Here is a 17,512-nt window from a genome sequence, read left to right as displayed (position 1 = left end):
GCGTGGACGTGAACCGTATGTGCAGTTGACGGACATTGAGCGAGGCGTATAGTGGGCATGCGGGAGGCCGGGTGGACGTACCGCCGAATTGCTCAACACGTGGGGCGTGAGGTCTCCACAGTACATCGATGTTGTCGCCAGTGGTCGGCGGAAGGTGCACGTGCCCGTCGATCTGGGACCGGACCGCAGCGACTCACGGATGCACGCCAAGACCGTAGGATCCTACGCAGTGCCGTAGGGGACCGCACCGCCACTTCCCAGCAAATTAGGGACACTGTTGCTCCTGGGGTATCGGCGAGGACCATTCGCAACCGTCTATATGAAGCTGGGCTACGGTCCCGCACACCGTTAGGTCATCTTCCGCTCACGCCCCAACATCGTGCAGCCCTCCTCCAGTGGTGTCGCGACAGGCGTGAATGGAGGGACGGACGGAGACGTGTCGTCTTCAGCGATGAGAGTCGCTTCGGCCTTGGTGCCAATGATGGTCGTATGCGTGTTTGGCGCCGTGCAGGTGAGCGCCACAATCAGGACTGCATAAGACCGAGGCACACAGGGCCTACACCCGGCATCATGGTGTGGGGAGCGATCTCCTACACTGGCCGTACACCTCTGGTGATCGTCGAGGGGCCACTGAATAGTGCACGGTACATCCAAACCGTTATCGAACCCATCATTCTACCATTCCTAGACCGGCAAGGGAACTTGCTGTTCCAACAGGACAATGCTCGTTCGCATGTATCCCGTGCCACCCAACGTGCTCTAGAAGGTGTAAGTCAACTATCCTTGCCAGCAAGGTCTCCGGATCTGTCCCCCATTGAGCATGTTTGGGACTGGATGAAGCGTCGTCTCACGCCGTCTGCACGTCCAGCACGAACGCTGGTCCAACTGAGGCGCCAGGTGGAAATGGCATGGCAAGCCGTTCCACAGGACTACATCCAGCATCTCTACGATCGTCTCCATGGGAGAATAGCAGCCTTCATTGCTGCGAAAGGTGGATATACACTGTACTAGTGCCGACATTTTGCGTGCTCTGGTGCCTGTGTCTATGTGCTTGTGGTTCTGTCAGTGTGATCATGTGATGTATCTGACCCCAGGAATGTGTCAATAAAGTTTCCCCTTCCAGGGACAATGAATTCACGGTGTTCTTATTTCAATTTCCAGGAGTGTATAATGGCCAAGTGCAATGATATCGTGGATGAGTAGCAGAACATAACCGAAAACATTGCATTTTCTGCCAAGTGAAAACCACATAATCACATTCTGGCATAAGACAGAACACATACGGGCATACACACATCCAGAGAGAGAGAGAAAGTGAGATATATATATATATATATATATATATATATATATATATATATATATATATATATATATATATATATATATATATAGAGAGAGAGAGAGAGAGAGAGAGAGAGAGAGAGAGGGGTAGAGAGAGAGAGTGAGAGAGAGAGAGAAAGAGAGAGAGACAAAGTACGCCTGCATAAATATTGCAGAGTAAATGCTGTCCCACATAAATGAAGAGTAGAGGAAATAGAAACCAATGTGATCTCACATTCTGAATTCTCACCAACTCCTCCTGACAGTACTCACAGGAAACGCAGACGCAATGGTAACACTAACAAAGCAATACCCACGCACAAAACTCAGTTCTCCTTTAATTAGCGAACTGTAAAACTCTCAGTCACTTACAACCCCAGACGAAGGCAGTCTTCCAAAAGTCAGAACTGATAATCACATCCAGAGGACTAACTGTTTATACTTTTACATACTTGCTATCAAACTGTACCATTTCCGTTAGATACTGATGCGTCGGCCACTTTATTTAGATAGAGTACATAGAGCATTGAGGACATCCTATCTAGACATATCATGCTCCACCTTGAGACCCATAACGGTAAAAAACACTTATCAATGGGATATGAACTTCGTAAATAAATTATAAAAATTCCACTTCATTAGTACCTTTCACCGTGGTTCAGTCGCACTCTCATACCAACATTTTTCGCATGGATTCATTTTATATGTTCGGATTGGACATTTAAAGTACTATGCTTGCTATAGATACTCAGTTTTCCCACGCCAGCATCCAACAATTGTGTGAAAAGTATGGAGACTGATTCGATGGCACATTCAGATATGGAAAGAATTCCAAGTGCACATTAGGTACATTATGTTCGAAGGCAATACACAAAAAAAATGTTAACACGCAAATCAGGTACGTCATACAATTTGCGATGAGCCGTTTTTGTACTCAATAGGCTGGAACAAACTGGAGCCCTGAAACCAATTTCTGGAATGAAATGAGCATCTCGTAAATTATTACTCACAGGTCTAATGGGGAAATTTGACTTCGTGAAGATTTTGAAGAAATAGTTGGAGCTTATGTATCGACTCGCTGGAGGATAATTATATTCCAAAACTGCCGTATTCACTGCTTACCCTCAAATTCCCCTGGATGAGACAAAGAAGAAAAATTGGCTTGTATCAATACCAGCATCTTCCCTTCAGAAGCGCGACTGCCCCTGCATTGTCTCTTCGCTTTCTCGAACAACTGACATCGAAATTACATCATGCTCAACTTTTTTGGGACAAACACTGGACCAGCATCTGAAAAATTAGGAATCTCCATATCAAATTTTTACTCACGCAGGACTAAAGTGCTGTTTACAGGTAAGATCTTTTTAAATACCGGAGCTGAGTGGTTGGGGCACCTTGTCCATCGACAGAGCATGTACAGGCCATCCAGAGACTACCTTCGCTAAAATCATATAAGAACTACACGCAGATCTTGAAAAGCTTACATGCTGCACATTAAGTGTATTCCAAGCACCCGTAAACTGCCGCTCCTTTGCATCGCCTTTGACGTCAAAATTTTCCGTTCCAATAGCCTGGAGAGAGCGAAAAATCATTTTAAAAGTTGCAAAATGCATTGCTTTTCGCTCGTATCTTGATCTTTACAATCCGCAGAAAAAAGGTAGTTCTGGTAGTTTATGCAGTGTTACAAGAAATATGAGCATTTGCATCACATCCCGTGGAATTAGCGTTTAGACATCATCTACGACCCCTCGAAATTTCAAAGAGTGTGTCAGTGACTAATCATTTCTGGGGCACAAAGTGGCTAAGTATTGTTGATGCACACAGTAAATATTCGTTTGTCATTTCAACGAATTCGACGACAAGCGCCAGTGCTATCAAACCACACGCTTCTTTTGTTTAGAAGGTTTTCCTCAAACTGCTGTTACAGACGTTGGTCCACAGTTTACATCAACAATGTTGTTAATATAAGGGGATTCAACATACCTGAACGGTTCCATTTGCAACACTATTATCTATTTTCCATAATTGTCTTATGTAACGCATGTTCTTTGTTAACATTACTTTCGTATCACCAAGGTCTTCGATGTAACGATTGTGTAAACATTTTATTCATTATCTATGATCATTTACGTTGTTGTTAATAATCTGTGGTTGTAATTTCGAAATTTGCTGATGAATGAAAAAAACTAAAACTTTAAATGCAATACTGGTTTACGCACAGTGAAAGTACATTTGTAATCATGGAAAACTTCGAAGCAAGTCGCTCCGCAACAGAACTTCCTAGGCAGGAGTAGAGAAGGTGCATCTAACGATCGAAGTGCCAATTTCCTTTTTGGCAAGAGTCAGTCGTTGGCTAGCACTCGAAGCTTTCGCAACTTGCGAACTGAACGAGCAAGAAGAACTATATGATTTTATAGCTTCGGATGTGGACGTAATTTGACTTCATATTCATGGCTGACTTTGGTTTGCTCTGAACTATGGAAGTCAGACTCTAACAACCATCCCAAATTTTCAGTTGAGTACCGTATAACTGCATAGGTCAGTTATGAGATACCTGTTTCAATAATAATTTTGTGTTTTGTAAACTTTGTCTTGAGCCATCGTATTTTATCCTTAGTCGCTTACGTAGATAGGTTCGTATCCCAGGCGCCACGATAATTCCGTGTATCCTATTTCACTGAACTGAAAAGAAATTACCGTCCTTAACAGAAGTTAGTAAATTTTGCGGATTTTTAATGTCCATACTTATTTAGTGAGAATAAGTTTCGAAACGCTCCACGTTATTTACATAAATGAACAGTCAAAGTTTCTTCAAAGGTCAATTACTTAGAGAAGATTTAAAGTATTCAGTTTAAAGATTCTTGTTATTGAAATAATAGTGTTTATTATTTCATGTGTCATCCCCTAACCAATGTTTGTAATGTTGTGTTGTGAGTAAAATGCTCAGCTTAGATCGAGTCTAGTGGCAGATTCGTTTCTGGGTCCCCATGTTAATAGTTAAATAACAGTATTCACGAAGAGCAATTTTCATTCTTATAATTTGTGTACTGTAGTAAGCAGACAGCTGCAACTAGTCAAATTACACTAAATTCAGCTATATCATGTTCCATCTGAGCTACATAGCTTAAGAATGTGAATGTTCATTGAGAATACAAACAATAGTAAGTATAAATGGTACAAATAATTGAAAACTATTTCATTATAGTAATTTCAAGTAATTAAACTGACAAAAAGACAAAGTTACTAGTGCGGCACCATTAGTAATTATTTACCTCCAATGATCATTATCTTCCTACGTAATGTGGAGGTATTAAATATTAAGGGGAGCCACTTGTTGCCTAAACGTAATAATAATCCCCCTGTGTAGTCGAATTCAAATTGCTGTTACATTACTTGTTAAATGGTGCTACAGCCTTGTATCTTACCAGAAAAAGGAATTTTAGTATCAAATAAAGTTATTCCCAATAGTCTGCTTTCTTTATGGACCGTGGCAGGACTTGGCAAAACTTTGCCTGATTGGGTTGGCGACCATTTCCTTTTAGATAATTTTAGTTTACTTGACTACTTATTGATCCTTGATTGGTTTCCCGTATGTTCCTTTCTATAGAAACCATTACAGAAAGAAAAATGGCCCTACACCTTTCCATTACGCACGATACCGGTAATATATGTAACCTATCACAGGACTCTCATTGTTAATATATTTACCATTTACTGGTAGCAGTTAGTGATGGAAGTGTGCGACTGTGGCAGGACATTCTTCATACTCTTGCGTAGTAAAATACAGGCAATATCTTATGTTCCAAGCGCGAAACAAACACATTATGGGCAAAGGGTCTCCAGCGGTATGACCATGCAGAAAATCCAATAAAGCAAACAATAGAAAATATTATGGACGTTCAGAATGTAAATTGTAATTCATATTCGATATTGAAACGGACACAAAAACAGTAGTAGATGAAAATGGGCAGAGCGAGACGGTACGGGACTCATCGAGAGTCGTCATGGAGCCCGATGGCAATTATCGAAATGAATTCACAGGTAGTGCCACAGAGCAGTCACAGGCGTGTGTAGCATACCACGGGAAACGTAAATGATGAAATTCCCGCCACAAAAAAGAAACTAGAGAACGTAACAAAAGAGAAAAATACACATCGAAAATTGTGGTTATGCCAATGAATCGGTTGATATGTTCAGTTTTCCACAAACGGAGAAAGAACCCGTCGAGGAACATGAGGTAGAATCAGAACGTGACGATACCGTAGAGCAGAACAGTGGAAAATATTTGAGCAGACTATGATAAAATTTTTATCTACACGAATTGAAGCACAAGGTATAAGCTCTAACAGTCAAATAGGGAATAATTTAGTGGTCTTGAGAATCAACTGAAAACACAAGCAAGTGGTATTAACAACCTGAATAATTAGCTGAAAACGCAATCTGATATCATGAAAACACAGAGCGTTAAAATCGGCAATGGAAAGGTGAACGAAACAGCAGGCGCTTTAAGTACTGTAGTCACCGAAATGAAACTTGAAATAAGTACCAGACATACAGTGCTGCCACTACGCAGGTTCAGATCAATGATGTCGACAAAAGATTCGATGTAGAAATCATAATGATCCCAGAATATGTTGAACCTTCAGTTGTATCGAAAATGGACGAAAACGTCTCCGGTTTGAAAATCGAAATTGTTGACGAATGTAGAAATGAAGTCTCATATTTGAGAGAGACAGTGATTGACTCCTAGAAAAAAAAATAAGCAGCTGGCCGCTGTTGCCGAGAGGTTCTAGGCACTTCAGTCCGGAACCTCACTGTTGTTACGGTCGCAGGTTCGAATCCTGCCTCGGGCGTGTCAGTGACAGGATACCTTACAACAAACTATTAGAAGCTGAAGAACGCTTTGATCCTGCCAAAAAATATATCGTCTGGCACCCACTCTATTTTCTGAAAAATTGCGACAGTATTTTTCCTGAATTTAACACATCAGGAAAAGACTAACGTAGTTATCAGTGAACTATGAGGTGATGCACGATGGGGGCTAAATCTGAACACTGATCAGATGACACACAAACACAAGAGTGGTTATGGGGAGCATTCATTATAGCCTGATTGTATGACAATAGGGGCAGAATCTCTATGGAAGATTTCTGCGAATCCTGGCACCGACAATTGACACAAGTAGACACAAGTAGACGAACCGAATCCAAGATTATTTGGATGCTATGTAAAAAGCTCCAAGAGGATTCGAAGAGATACGGGGAGAGCACTCAGGAAAGCTTTTATGTCTTTTTCGAAAGATAGACGATGAAGAGTATTGGCGAATTAATTGTGATTGTCACCGTAATAAAACAATAGGGGCAATCAGAATAGCAACGAACAAAATGATGGCGATAGGTATCGAGAGGTCAGTTCTTTCTTTCTAAGTTCTATCTTTACCTTCAGTTCTTGTTTCGAAATTGCTTCACCAGCTGGTACAAAACAGCATTTCTCAAGCATAAACTGAATTCTGTTACTTCAATACATTCGTCATCCGAGCTGTCTTCTATTATCTGACCATTTTGGGTCACTGTTCGATTGCAACAGAAACGCGTGTCATAGAGACATGTTAATGTCCTCAACTGACCTTTCCTTGGATCTTAAATACTAAGATTCACTAATGTTATTAATTCTTTGCCTTTCATAGATAGCTCTTTGTCTGAGCTGTAAATCTCATCAGTTCTAACGACTCCTACCTTTACTTCGAATATCGTGTAGCGATCGTGAACGTCAACAATTCATAAACAGTTGTCTGCATTTACTTCTTCCGGCCTACTGACAGCAGTTTGTTCTACTGGCGATTCGTTAGTGAGGAATGATGCGTCAGCAACGCTGAGGATTTCACATTCTTCCATTCTCCTCACTGCGAGCGCATTTCTTTTCTTAGTATTAATCTTAGTATGATTGGCAGATTGCTTACTTTGCGCAGTGTCCTTTCCTCAGTATTTGATACCTGTTCACTGATTCCCGCTCTTGAGCTGTGTGATTCCGTATTGTTCTCTTTATCCCTTTTCCTCTTTATACCACCACCTAACATTTCGGTCGAATAATTCCTTTCGGAATCCTCTCACATGCATTGTTTTAGCCCTGGGTACAGATCATCGATCTGTTCGCACCAACTTACAATCCCCGACAACTCATTTTCACAAATTTTATCATTTATAATGTTTTCGGCGCTTTATTCCTCGCCTACTAACATATTAACATTTTCTCTTGACAGTGTGTCGTTATCTGCCGAATTGGGTACATTGCATTCCACTGCGACGCACTCATTCTGCTGCCGTAACTACAGCTTCCATGCGGACAGCTAATTAGTATGACTTTTTCCTTACTGGTGGGCGCTCTTTCCGCCGGCAGTTATATGTTTTGCAGCCTGCCTGCCGTGACTCATACCTAAGCACATCGCTTCGCTTGCAACAGTTTGAGCTGCTTCGCAGTTCTCCTCTCGCGTGCTCAATTCATTACGTCTATGCCTGAATTGTTTCTTACTTTTGGGCCTTGTACATATATCTGCTTTAGTTTGGCCCGCGACATTCTCCGTCTTTAGTTTTCCTCGGGGTTGCTGTCGTGGTCATATCCCCATGCGAATCCTCCAACATGAGCATCTGAAGAACCTCAACTTCTGCTCCTACGGGTTCAATTCGCCAAAGAATAAAAAATCCCAAAACAAACAGTGCCCCCAGGTGTAGTTAAAGAATACGAAGACAACATCCCTCGGGACAAAATTAGACCTCTTTCAACATTTTTATGGCAAGATAAGTAAAGCGAAATGAACTGTGCACAACGGCAGATACTGCAACCACATTTAGAGTGTGGGTCAGGTTTATTTCCAAATCTAGATGTAATTATAATGACCCGTTTGAAATGCAAAGAACTTCTTGCAGTAACACATACTATCTGGTGTACTCCTAAATCGAAGATTCCTCTAGGTGCTCGTATATAGTGGATCTGAAACCTTATGTCCACAAAACAGAATAAAAAGGAGCATTGTTGGGAAACATGCCGTGAACAGTATGTACTGTATTATAACATGCTTATTCTTACAAACTACTTACTGCCTTGCTAATATGTCTATCAGTTTCAGATTCTTGAAATTTAACTGAGTATAGACTGAGATGGACATTCCAAAAAAGTGAAATGAGCTGCAAAACAGCCGTGCCTCATAACGAGTTACAGCTTTAAAAAATGGAATGGCAATACGTGAAATAGACAGCATAGTTTCTTGCTAAGTGACCAGAGCAGGAAACGGTGTTTCAAAACGACTGCCAAAAATCTCAGTGGTCAGCCAAGTGTTCCGTTGATAAACAAAGTTTTAAATGAAAGTGTTGAGCTGTACTCCCTGAAATAATGAATGAAGAGCCTGTGAAGTAATTTATGCATATCGCAAACAGGACTGTATTATTTTTGTTGAAATGCTTAAACATTCACACAGCCAGAAAACCGCTTAAGTCTTCAGTAGTATTTTGAAAACGATAATATTTTAAAAAGGTAAGGTTTTCATTAAGGCATAATAAACGAACTGCTTACAAATTCTAGTAAAAAAACTGTAAATAATGCACAAACTTTAAGTAATTTTTATGTAAATGTTTGTATCGTTTTACCGTCTTTATTAGTGTATTATGTGTTCTCTCGTATTTATGTGGCTTTCTCATTTCATTGTACCCATTATTACCCACTGCTCTTTGTAACAAAGAATTTCTTCTGCACCGTGAAATGATGTGCAAAATGTAACTAATCTTGTTCTTATGTGAATAAGATGAAATAATATTCCCGTCTTTGTTTTGCTTTTTAAACAGAATGCATGGAATTGTGATGCGTTCGCATATACACTCACTTTTTTTTCGTCGAAAATTGTTTGAGCCGCCAGGGAAGTTTTACTCATGTATCCCTGTCAGGAAACAACACTAGAACATGCAGCATGTGTGGCACTAGTATCAGTATTAACTGTAATTGTCGTATGTAACTTCCTTGTCTGTTCGTCCTTAAAGTGTCTTCTGTGTCACAAAGATATTTGATGTAACATCTAAGTAAACGTTTTATTCATTATCTATGACCATTTACGTAATTTGGATTACTGTGTGGATGTAATTTCAAAGTTTACATGTAACACTGATTCACGCATAGGGAAAGTAGGTTTGTGATCATGTAAAACTCGGAGGGAAGTCGCTCCGCAACGGAAGTGGATAGGCGCGAATAGAAAAGGTGCATCTGGCAAATGAGGTGCAAACTTCCTTTGTGGCATGCGTCAGTCGGTGGCCCAGCGACGCAAAGTGCTTGCAGCTTGTGAACAGAACGAGGCGATAAGAACTGCAAGATTATTCAGTATAGCCTCGGATGTGGACGTAATTTTACTTATTATTCACTGCATACCTGAGCTAGGTCCGTACTACGAAAATCCGACATTAAGAACAGAATTTTCAGATATTTCCATGTTAGTAGTGCTCCACCATTAGTAATAATTTACCTATAATGATCATTAGCTTCCTACCGTCACTTACAGATAGTGAGTGTTAACTGAGAGTCAGTCGTTGCGTAATCGAATTAATAGTCCTCGTGCGTACTTCATATCACATCGCTGTTACATTAATTGTGAAGTTGTACCACTGTATACTATTTGATCAGAAACAGAGTTTCAGAATCAAGTAAAGTCATAGCCAACAGTTAACTTTCTTTACGGTCCAAGGTAGGGCTTGTTACAGCTTTGGCTGCTTAAGCTGGCGATGGTTTCCTTTTACGCCGTTGCAGTTTATTCGATTGGTAAAAGAACTCTGATTCAATTTCCATATGTCCTGCCACTGTTTCCCTTCTATAGAACTCCTCAGACAAACAACGAAATTCCAAAATTTTTTCATTAGCACGATCACGTGCAATTATGTTGTGTTTCACAGAAATATATTGCTGAGTTAGTAGCAATCCGTAGTGTTGCACACTCTGTGCTCATTCGAAAACTGATGAGAAACGTTTTGTTGGCAAAGTGTCAGACATTCAAATTTCATGCACAGTATTCGTGGGAATATGCTTTGTTATTGTTTCTCAGCATTTTTCGCATTATGCCTTGTCGTAATGCTTCGCCGGCAAGCTTCCGTCGACGGCACGAAAACCAACTTCCTTTTCGCCATTATTGTAATCCTGCAGCAGCCTTGTACATTTCAGAAACTTTGCCTGCTACCCAGACTGCTGCCCCCTAGGAATCTCGACGGTCCCTCACTTTTTGGTGCTTGCGTTCGACAGAGCTTTGTTTTATCGTTTTTTTGTTTACCGCACGACGATCTCTACAAATTTAGACTAATATGCTCCTTGTACGATGTTATTACTATCCAGTGAGTATACAGTGATGATTGTATCAGAGATACAGCTGGAATGACATCACTGTGGTCAAAGTCATGTATACGTTTCTTTATTTTGTGCATCCTTAGAAATTATAAAAATAAATATACGCATGTACGAATGTATGTTCCACATCCTCTCCTGCTCTACTAGAATGGTCTCAACCAAAACTGGCAGACATATCTTCAGATAACGTAATGGAATGCTGCCGGAAGACGTCGTGGACAAGAGCCAATATTTCGACAGAAGCACATCCTGCCATTTTCAAGCCAAAACTACGTCAAGTAAGAGCTGTGCAAGGGAATTTAAAACATCTATTTTAAGAGACACTCCGAGAAAATAACACTGGCACATCATTTAAAACTAAGTGCCGTCGATACCAAAAAGGTGGCTGACGTAATAAGTTATCGCTAGTGAAATTAATCAACTGTTGAAGTAGCATAAACTCTGTTCCTCTGGTTTTCAACAAGGAAAACAGCTAGATTAAGTGCACGATTTAGACAAAACCACCTTCGCTATTTATAAGGCTACCTTCAACAGCTCTCTTTATAACACTATCCTAGTAGCTGGAACCAAGTGGTTCTAGGCGCCCCAGTCTGGAACCGCGCGACCACTACGGTCGCAGGTTCGAATCCTGCCTTGGGCATGGATGTGTGTGACGTCCTGAGGTTAGTTAGGTTTAAGTAGTTCTACGTTCTCGGGGCTCATGACCTCAGATGTTAAGTCCCATAGTGCTCAGAGCCATTTGAACCATTTGAACTAATTCTTGTAAATACGAACAATCGAAACAGTAATCCTGCTTGGAGACTAGCAGGGTTGCAGATCGTCTGTTGACTGGGTCATGTCCAACTAGAGCAATATCTCAGCAACTGAGAGGGCTCGCTTACGTTCACTTTGAGTAGATCCGGGTATGTTTACCGTTGTTTTGAACAGGCACGTTTACGTACAAAAGATGCAGTGGTTATAGTGTGTTTCAGCGTATCGCAGGATCGGTGCTGACATTGCAATAAGTCTTCAGAGAAAGATTAACCTTTCTCGTCACAGGACGCTGTCAGGGGCTTATTTCGTATTGTTCTGTTCCCATAGGTTGTATGACGTCCCAAAGGTTCACTGGGAAGTGGTTCCTCTTCGTCCAATTGTCTGTAACAGTGTTGCTCCGACAAAGGTTTAACAAAACACCTTGCTACTCTTTTGATCCTTATAGAAGGCCAGTGTGAGCACCTCATTAAGGTCTCGGGGATTTCTTATGTCGATTAGAGGGAATGCTTTTATATAACTCTGATATTCTAGTATGTTACAACATTCTCTCTCTCTCCACTCGTGTTCCACTGTCTGATTCGTTACGGCTGATTGATGTTAGGTTTGATGCTGAATTAACTAACCCATTTCGACTTGACTTTATTGGTGACTTGCACTTAGTTTTGAGTGTCCAATAATTTGAGCAGATATATGGAGTTGCGGTTGGAAGCCCGTTTTCCCCTGTTATTGCCAATTTGTTTATGGAAGTTTTCGACGAATTTGCCTTGGAGTCGATGGCTTTGAAACCTGTGTATTTTTTTTATATGTATACGATACTTACACTGATTGTCCTCGTGGGAATTAAAATTTGGACGACTTTTGAGAACATCTGAAATCCATCCCCTCGAATATTTTTACATTGGCGATGGAAAAGGATGGAAGGATGGCTGTCTTCCGTTCCTTGATGAACTGGTCAGGACGAACGTGGATGGTACTTTGGGACATGTCGTTTATAAGAAGCAGACTCACACTGGCGTGGATCTGCTACCTGGTAACTGTCATCCTAGGGCTCAACGTGAACGGGTACTTCGTACATTGGTTCACAGCGTCCATGTCATCCCGTGCCCTGACGGTTTGTCACCTGAATTAGCCCATTTCGACGTCAGAATGGCTTTAGTGAAAGATAAATTAGACATGCGTTGCGCTGTTTACCAACAGTGCACCGGGTGCGTGATGGTAACACCGAAGCGGCACAAAATCCCACACAGGGAGCGTTTGAAATAGGATTGATCTTATTTTGCGGAAATATTATGTATAGTCTATTTTTCGACCACCATCTAAGACCAGGGTCCGTTTAGTTTGCATAAAGGAAGATCTCGGTTTGCATAACGCGAGTGTCTACCGTAATCCTTTTAGTTGTCACACGTCCTACATTGCTCAGAGTATCAGGACCGGGGAGGACCTGTGTAACGAGCATAAGCAACACAAACGATTGCAAAGTACCAAGGGAGTCCAGCGTAGCAGATTATGGCCTTGGCGCCAGCCATTCTATGGAATATAACAACACGAGATTCTGGCATCCACTTCCAGCTGTTGGTATAGTGTTATTAGGGAACCTGTTGAAATTTAATTCTCAAGTAACTTTGTACAGAGAGATAGTGGTTTTTGTTTAAATCCTGCATTGAATCCTGCACTCTACCTTGTCGAAAAACAGAGGGAAGGAATTTATGCTGGCTCACCCGTTTATTACTAATTTCACAATCGATCACTTACAACGCCTGCCATCTGTAGTTTGTGATGGCACTCATGTCTACGGTTTGTGTGAGTGTTGTCTTTTCAAAGTTTCTCTGAAAACCGAAGCTTTAAATTTCTTTGCACAGCTTTTACTTTCTGCAGTTTTGACTTCAAAATGCCGAGGTACACTCCCGTCGAAATATCACCGGTCATCAATGACGTCACCCCGCTGCATTCCCGCAAGATATTTGGATATTGTATATGCCAGGAGAGACTCAGGTCTCACTTTGAAACACATGTCTGTCTGTATCTGGAAACAATCACTCCAGGGGAAAGAATCGCACACTTATCAAAGGCGTGGGGCTGAAAAAGTGGTGCAGCCTCTGATGCGACACTTTGGTCACACAGCATTTGAGATTGAATGCACTTGAAGATTTGCGACAAGCCTTACACATAACTTGGAACCTTTACGAAACTTTTCGCATTGACGAGTCTCAAAACAAAAAGAATGGAAAAAAATTTAATTCCTTACTACATTTTCGCTGTTCATTCTGTAAGACTGCCACATGAACCAAGCCGACTTATAACTCCTTTACTATTAATTGTAGTCTTGACACTTTTGCAGCTAGTATTCACATGTACCACTGACCCGCGTCATGCAAGAAAATTAAATTTATCACTTCTTTGATATTAATTATATTCGAAACACTTTCGCACGCATATCCACATCTTCCTCTGAATGTACATACAATATTATACCATTATTTGACACATATTCAGGATATATGACTTCATGTGCTGAGAAGCGTAAAAACTGAAACATTACATGCGACAAACCAATTTACTGCTTCTTTGCTACTGACTGTATTCGCAACACATTTTGCAGGCAGTATCCACATAGGCCAAAGATTTTCCTTTCGTCACAGGGTTATTTGGTAACCGTGATAGAGTTATGGAGATGTTTAGCAAACTGAAGTGGCAGACTCTGCAAGAAAGGCGCTCTGCATCGCGGTGTAGCTTGCTCGCCAGGTTTCGAGAGGGTGCGTTTCTGGATGAGGTATCGAATATATTGCTTCCCCCGACTTATACCTCCCGAGGAGATCACGAATGTAAAATTAGAGAGATTCGAGCGCGCACGGAGGCTTTCAGACAGTCGTTGTTCCCGCGAACCGTACGTGACTAGAACAGAAAAGGGAGGTAATGACAGTGGCACGTAACTGCCCTCCGCCACACACCGTTGGGTGGCTTGTGGATTATAAATGTAGATGTAAATGTAGAAAAATATATCATTGTACGACTCAATTTTCAGGATATATGACGTCATAAACTCTGAGATGCGTGTGAAACTGCTGCATCATGCATGACATTGTAACATATTTACGACGCATTTTGCAGACAGAAGGCAAGTATACAAATGGATGTAACTGCATAATTATATAATTTAATACAAATTAACAATAATATTATAATAATACATTTACATACTATTGTTCAGGAGATACGATCTTATGAACATTGGGCTACATGAAAATCAATCTCCTCAGGGAAATTATGTGTGGAAATTCTCGTGTAGCTTATTAAATATGCGTGAACTATATCTGTCACGTGCGTATGTTGACTATGTATTTTGCAGTCACATCGTCCCTGCATCCTCAAAAAGTACTGGTCTGGGCCGCCATTTTTTCCAAAGGATTCATTGGCCCATTTTTCAGATCCGAAACGATTATTGCATCACGCTATATGGACATTCTTCGTGAATTTGTGGCGGTACAAACTGCCTTAGACGACACTGCGAACACCTCGTGGTTTATGCAAGATGGTGCCCGGCCACATCGCACGGCCGACGTCTTTAATTTCGTGAATGAATATTTCGATGATCGTGTGATAGCTTTGGGCTATCCGAAACATACAGGAAACGGCGTGGATTGGCCTTCCTATTCGCCAGACATGAACCCCTGTGACTTCTTTCTGTGGGGACACTTGAAAGACCAGGTGTACCGCAAGAATCCAGAAACAATTGAACAGCTGAAGCAGTACATCTCATATGCATGTGAAGCCATTCCCCCAGACACGTTGTCAAAGGTTTCGGGTAATTTCATTCAGAGACTACGCCATATTATTGCTACGCATGGTGGATATGTGGAAAACATCGTACTATAGAGTTTCGCAGACCGCAGCGCCATCTGTTGTTGACAATTGTAACTACTGTAATTTCGAAAGTTTGTCTGCCTGAAAATGTACTGTTGTCCCAAGCATATTGCAACAAACGGTGTATTTCTATCGCTGCTGGTTTAGTTTGTATTGCCGTTTCAAATATATCGGTCATTTTTGAAACACCCTGTATATCTACATCCGTACTCCGCAAGCCACCTGACGGTGTATGGCGGAGGGTACCTTGCGTATCTATATCGGTTCTCCCTTCTATTCCAGTCTCATTTCATACTTAAGTGCCTGGCAAATGGTTTATCTGACCATATTCATACTACTTATCTACCATTCCACTCTCTAGTGGTGCGTGGGAAAAAGGAACACCTAAACATTTCCGTTCGAGCTCTGATTTATCTTATTTTATTATGATGATCGTTTCTTCCTACGTAGGTGGGTGTCAACAAAATATTTTCGCATTCGGAAGACAAAACTTGGTGAATGAAATTTCGTAAATAGATCTTACCGAAAAGAAAACGACATTTGTTTCAGTGACTGCCACCCCAACTCGCGTATCATATCAGTGACACTCTCACCCCTGTTGCGCCATAACATGAAACGAGCTGCGCTACTTTTCACTTTTTTTATGTCCTCCATCAATCCTACCTGATAAGGATCCCACACCCCGCAGTAATATTCCAGCAGAGGACGGACAAGTGTAATGCAGGCTGTCTCTTTAGTGGGTTCGTCGCATCTTCTGAGTGTTCTGCCAACAAAGCGTAGCCGTTGTTTCGCCTTCCCCATAATACTATCTGTGTGGTCTTCCAAATTTAAGTTGCTCGTAATTGTAATTCCTAGGTATTTAGTTGAACTGACAGTCCTTAGATTTGTGTGATTTACCGTATTCCCAAAATTTATAGGATTTCTTTTAGTACCCATTTGGATGACCTCACACTTTTCTTTGTTTAATGCCAATTGCCACATTTCGCACCATACAGAAATTCTTTGTAGATAAATTTGTAGTTGGAATTGATCGTCTGATGACCTTACTAGACGGTAGATTACAGCACCGTCTGCAAACAGTCTAAGGGGGTTGCTCAGATTATTACCTAGATCATTTATGTAAATCAGGAACAGCAGACAGCCTAAGACACTACATTGCGGAACACTAGATATCACATCTGTTTTGCTCCATGATTTACCGTCTATCACTACGAACTCTGAGAGGAAATCACGAATCCAGTCACACAACTGAAACGATACTCCATATGCACCCAATTTGATTAACAGTCGCTTGTGAGAAACGGTATCAAAATTCTGGAAATATAGGAACACGGAATCGATCTTGGATCCCTTGTCGACAACATTCATTACTTCATGGGAACAAAGAGCTAGCTGCTTTGCACAAGAACGATATTATCTGAATCTATGTTGATTATCTATCTATAAGCCATTCTATTTAAGGTGATTCATACACTCCTGGAAATGGAAAAAAGAACACATTGACAACGGTGTGTCAGACCCACCATAAATGCTCCGGACACTGCGAGAGGGCTGTACAAGCAATGATCACACGCACGGCACAGCGGACACACCAGGAACCGCGGTGTTGGCCGTCGAATGGCGCTAGCTGCGCAGCAATTGTGCACCGCCGCCGTCAGTGTCAGCCAGTTTGCCGTGGCATACGGAGCTCCATCGCAGTCTTTAACACTGGTAGCATGCCGCGACAGCGTGGACGTGAACCGTATGTGCAGCTGACGGACTTTGAGCGAGGGCGTATAGTGGGCATGCGGGAGGCCGGGTGGACGTACCGCCGAATTGCTCGACACGTGGGGCGAGAGGTCTCCACAGTACATCGATGTTGTCGCCAGTGGTCGGCGGAAGGTGCACGTGCCCGTCGACCTGGGACCGGACCGCAGCGAACACGGATGTACGCCAAGACCGTAGGATCCTACGCAGTGCCGTAGGGGACCGCACCGCCACTTCCCAGCAAATTAGGGGCACTGTTGCTCCTGGGGTATCGGCGAGGACCATTCGCAACCGTCTCCATGAAACTGGGCTACGGTCCCGCACACCGTTAGGCCGTCTTCCGCTCACGCCCCAACATCGTGCAGCCCGCCTCCAGTGGTGTCGCGACAGGCGTGGTTGGAGGAACGAATGGAGACGTGTCGTCTTCAGTGATGAGAGTTGCTTCTGCCTTGGTGCC

This window comes from Schistocerca gregaria, chromosome 5 (genome assembly GCF_023897955.1).
Source record: "Schistocerca gregaria isolate iqSchGreg1 chromosome 5, iqSchGreg1.2, whole genome shotgun sequence".
In the NCBI taxonomy this organism is placed as follows: domain Eukaryota; kingdom Metazoa; phylum Arthropoda; class Insecta; order Orthoptera; family Acrididae; genus Schistocerca; species Schistocerca gregaria.
This window is presented reverse-complemented; position numbering follows the sequence as displayed.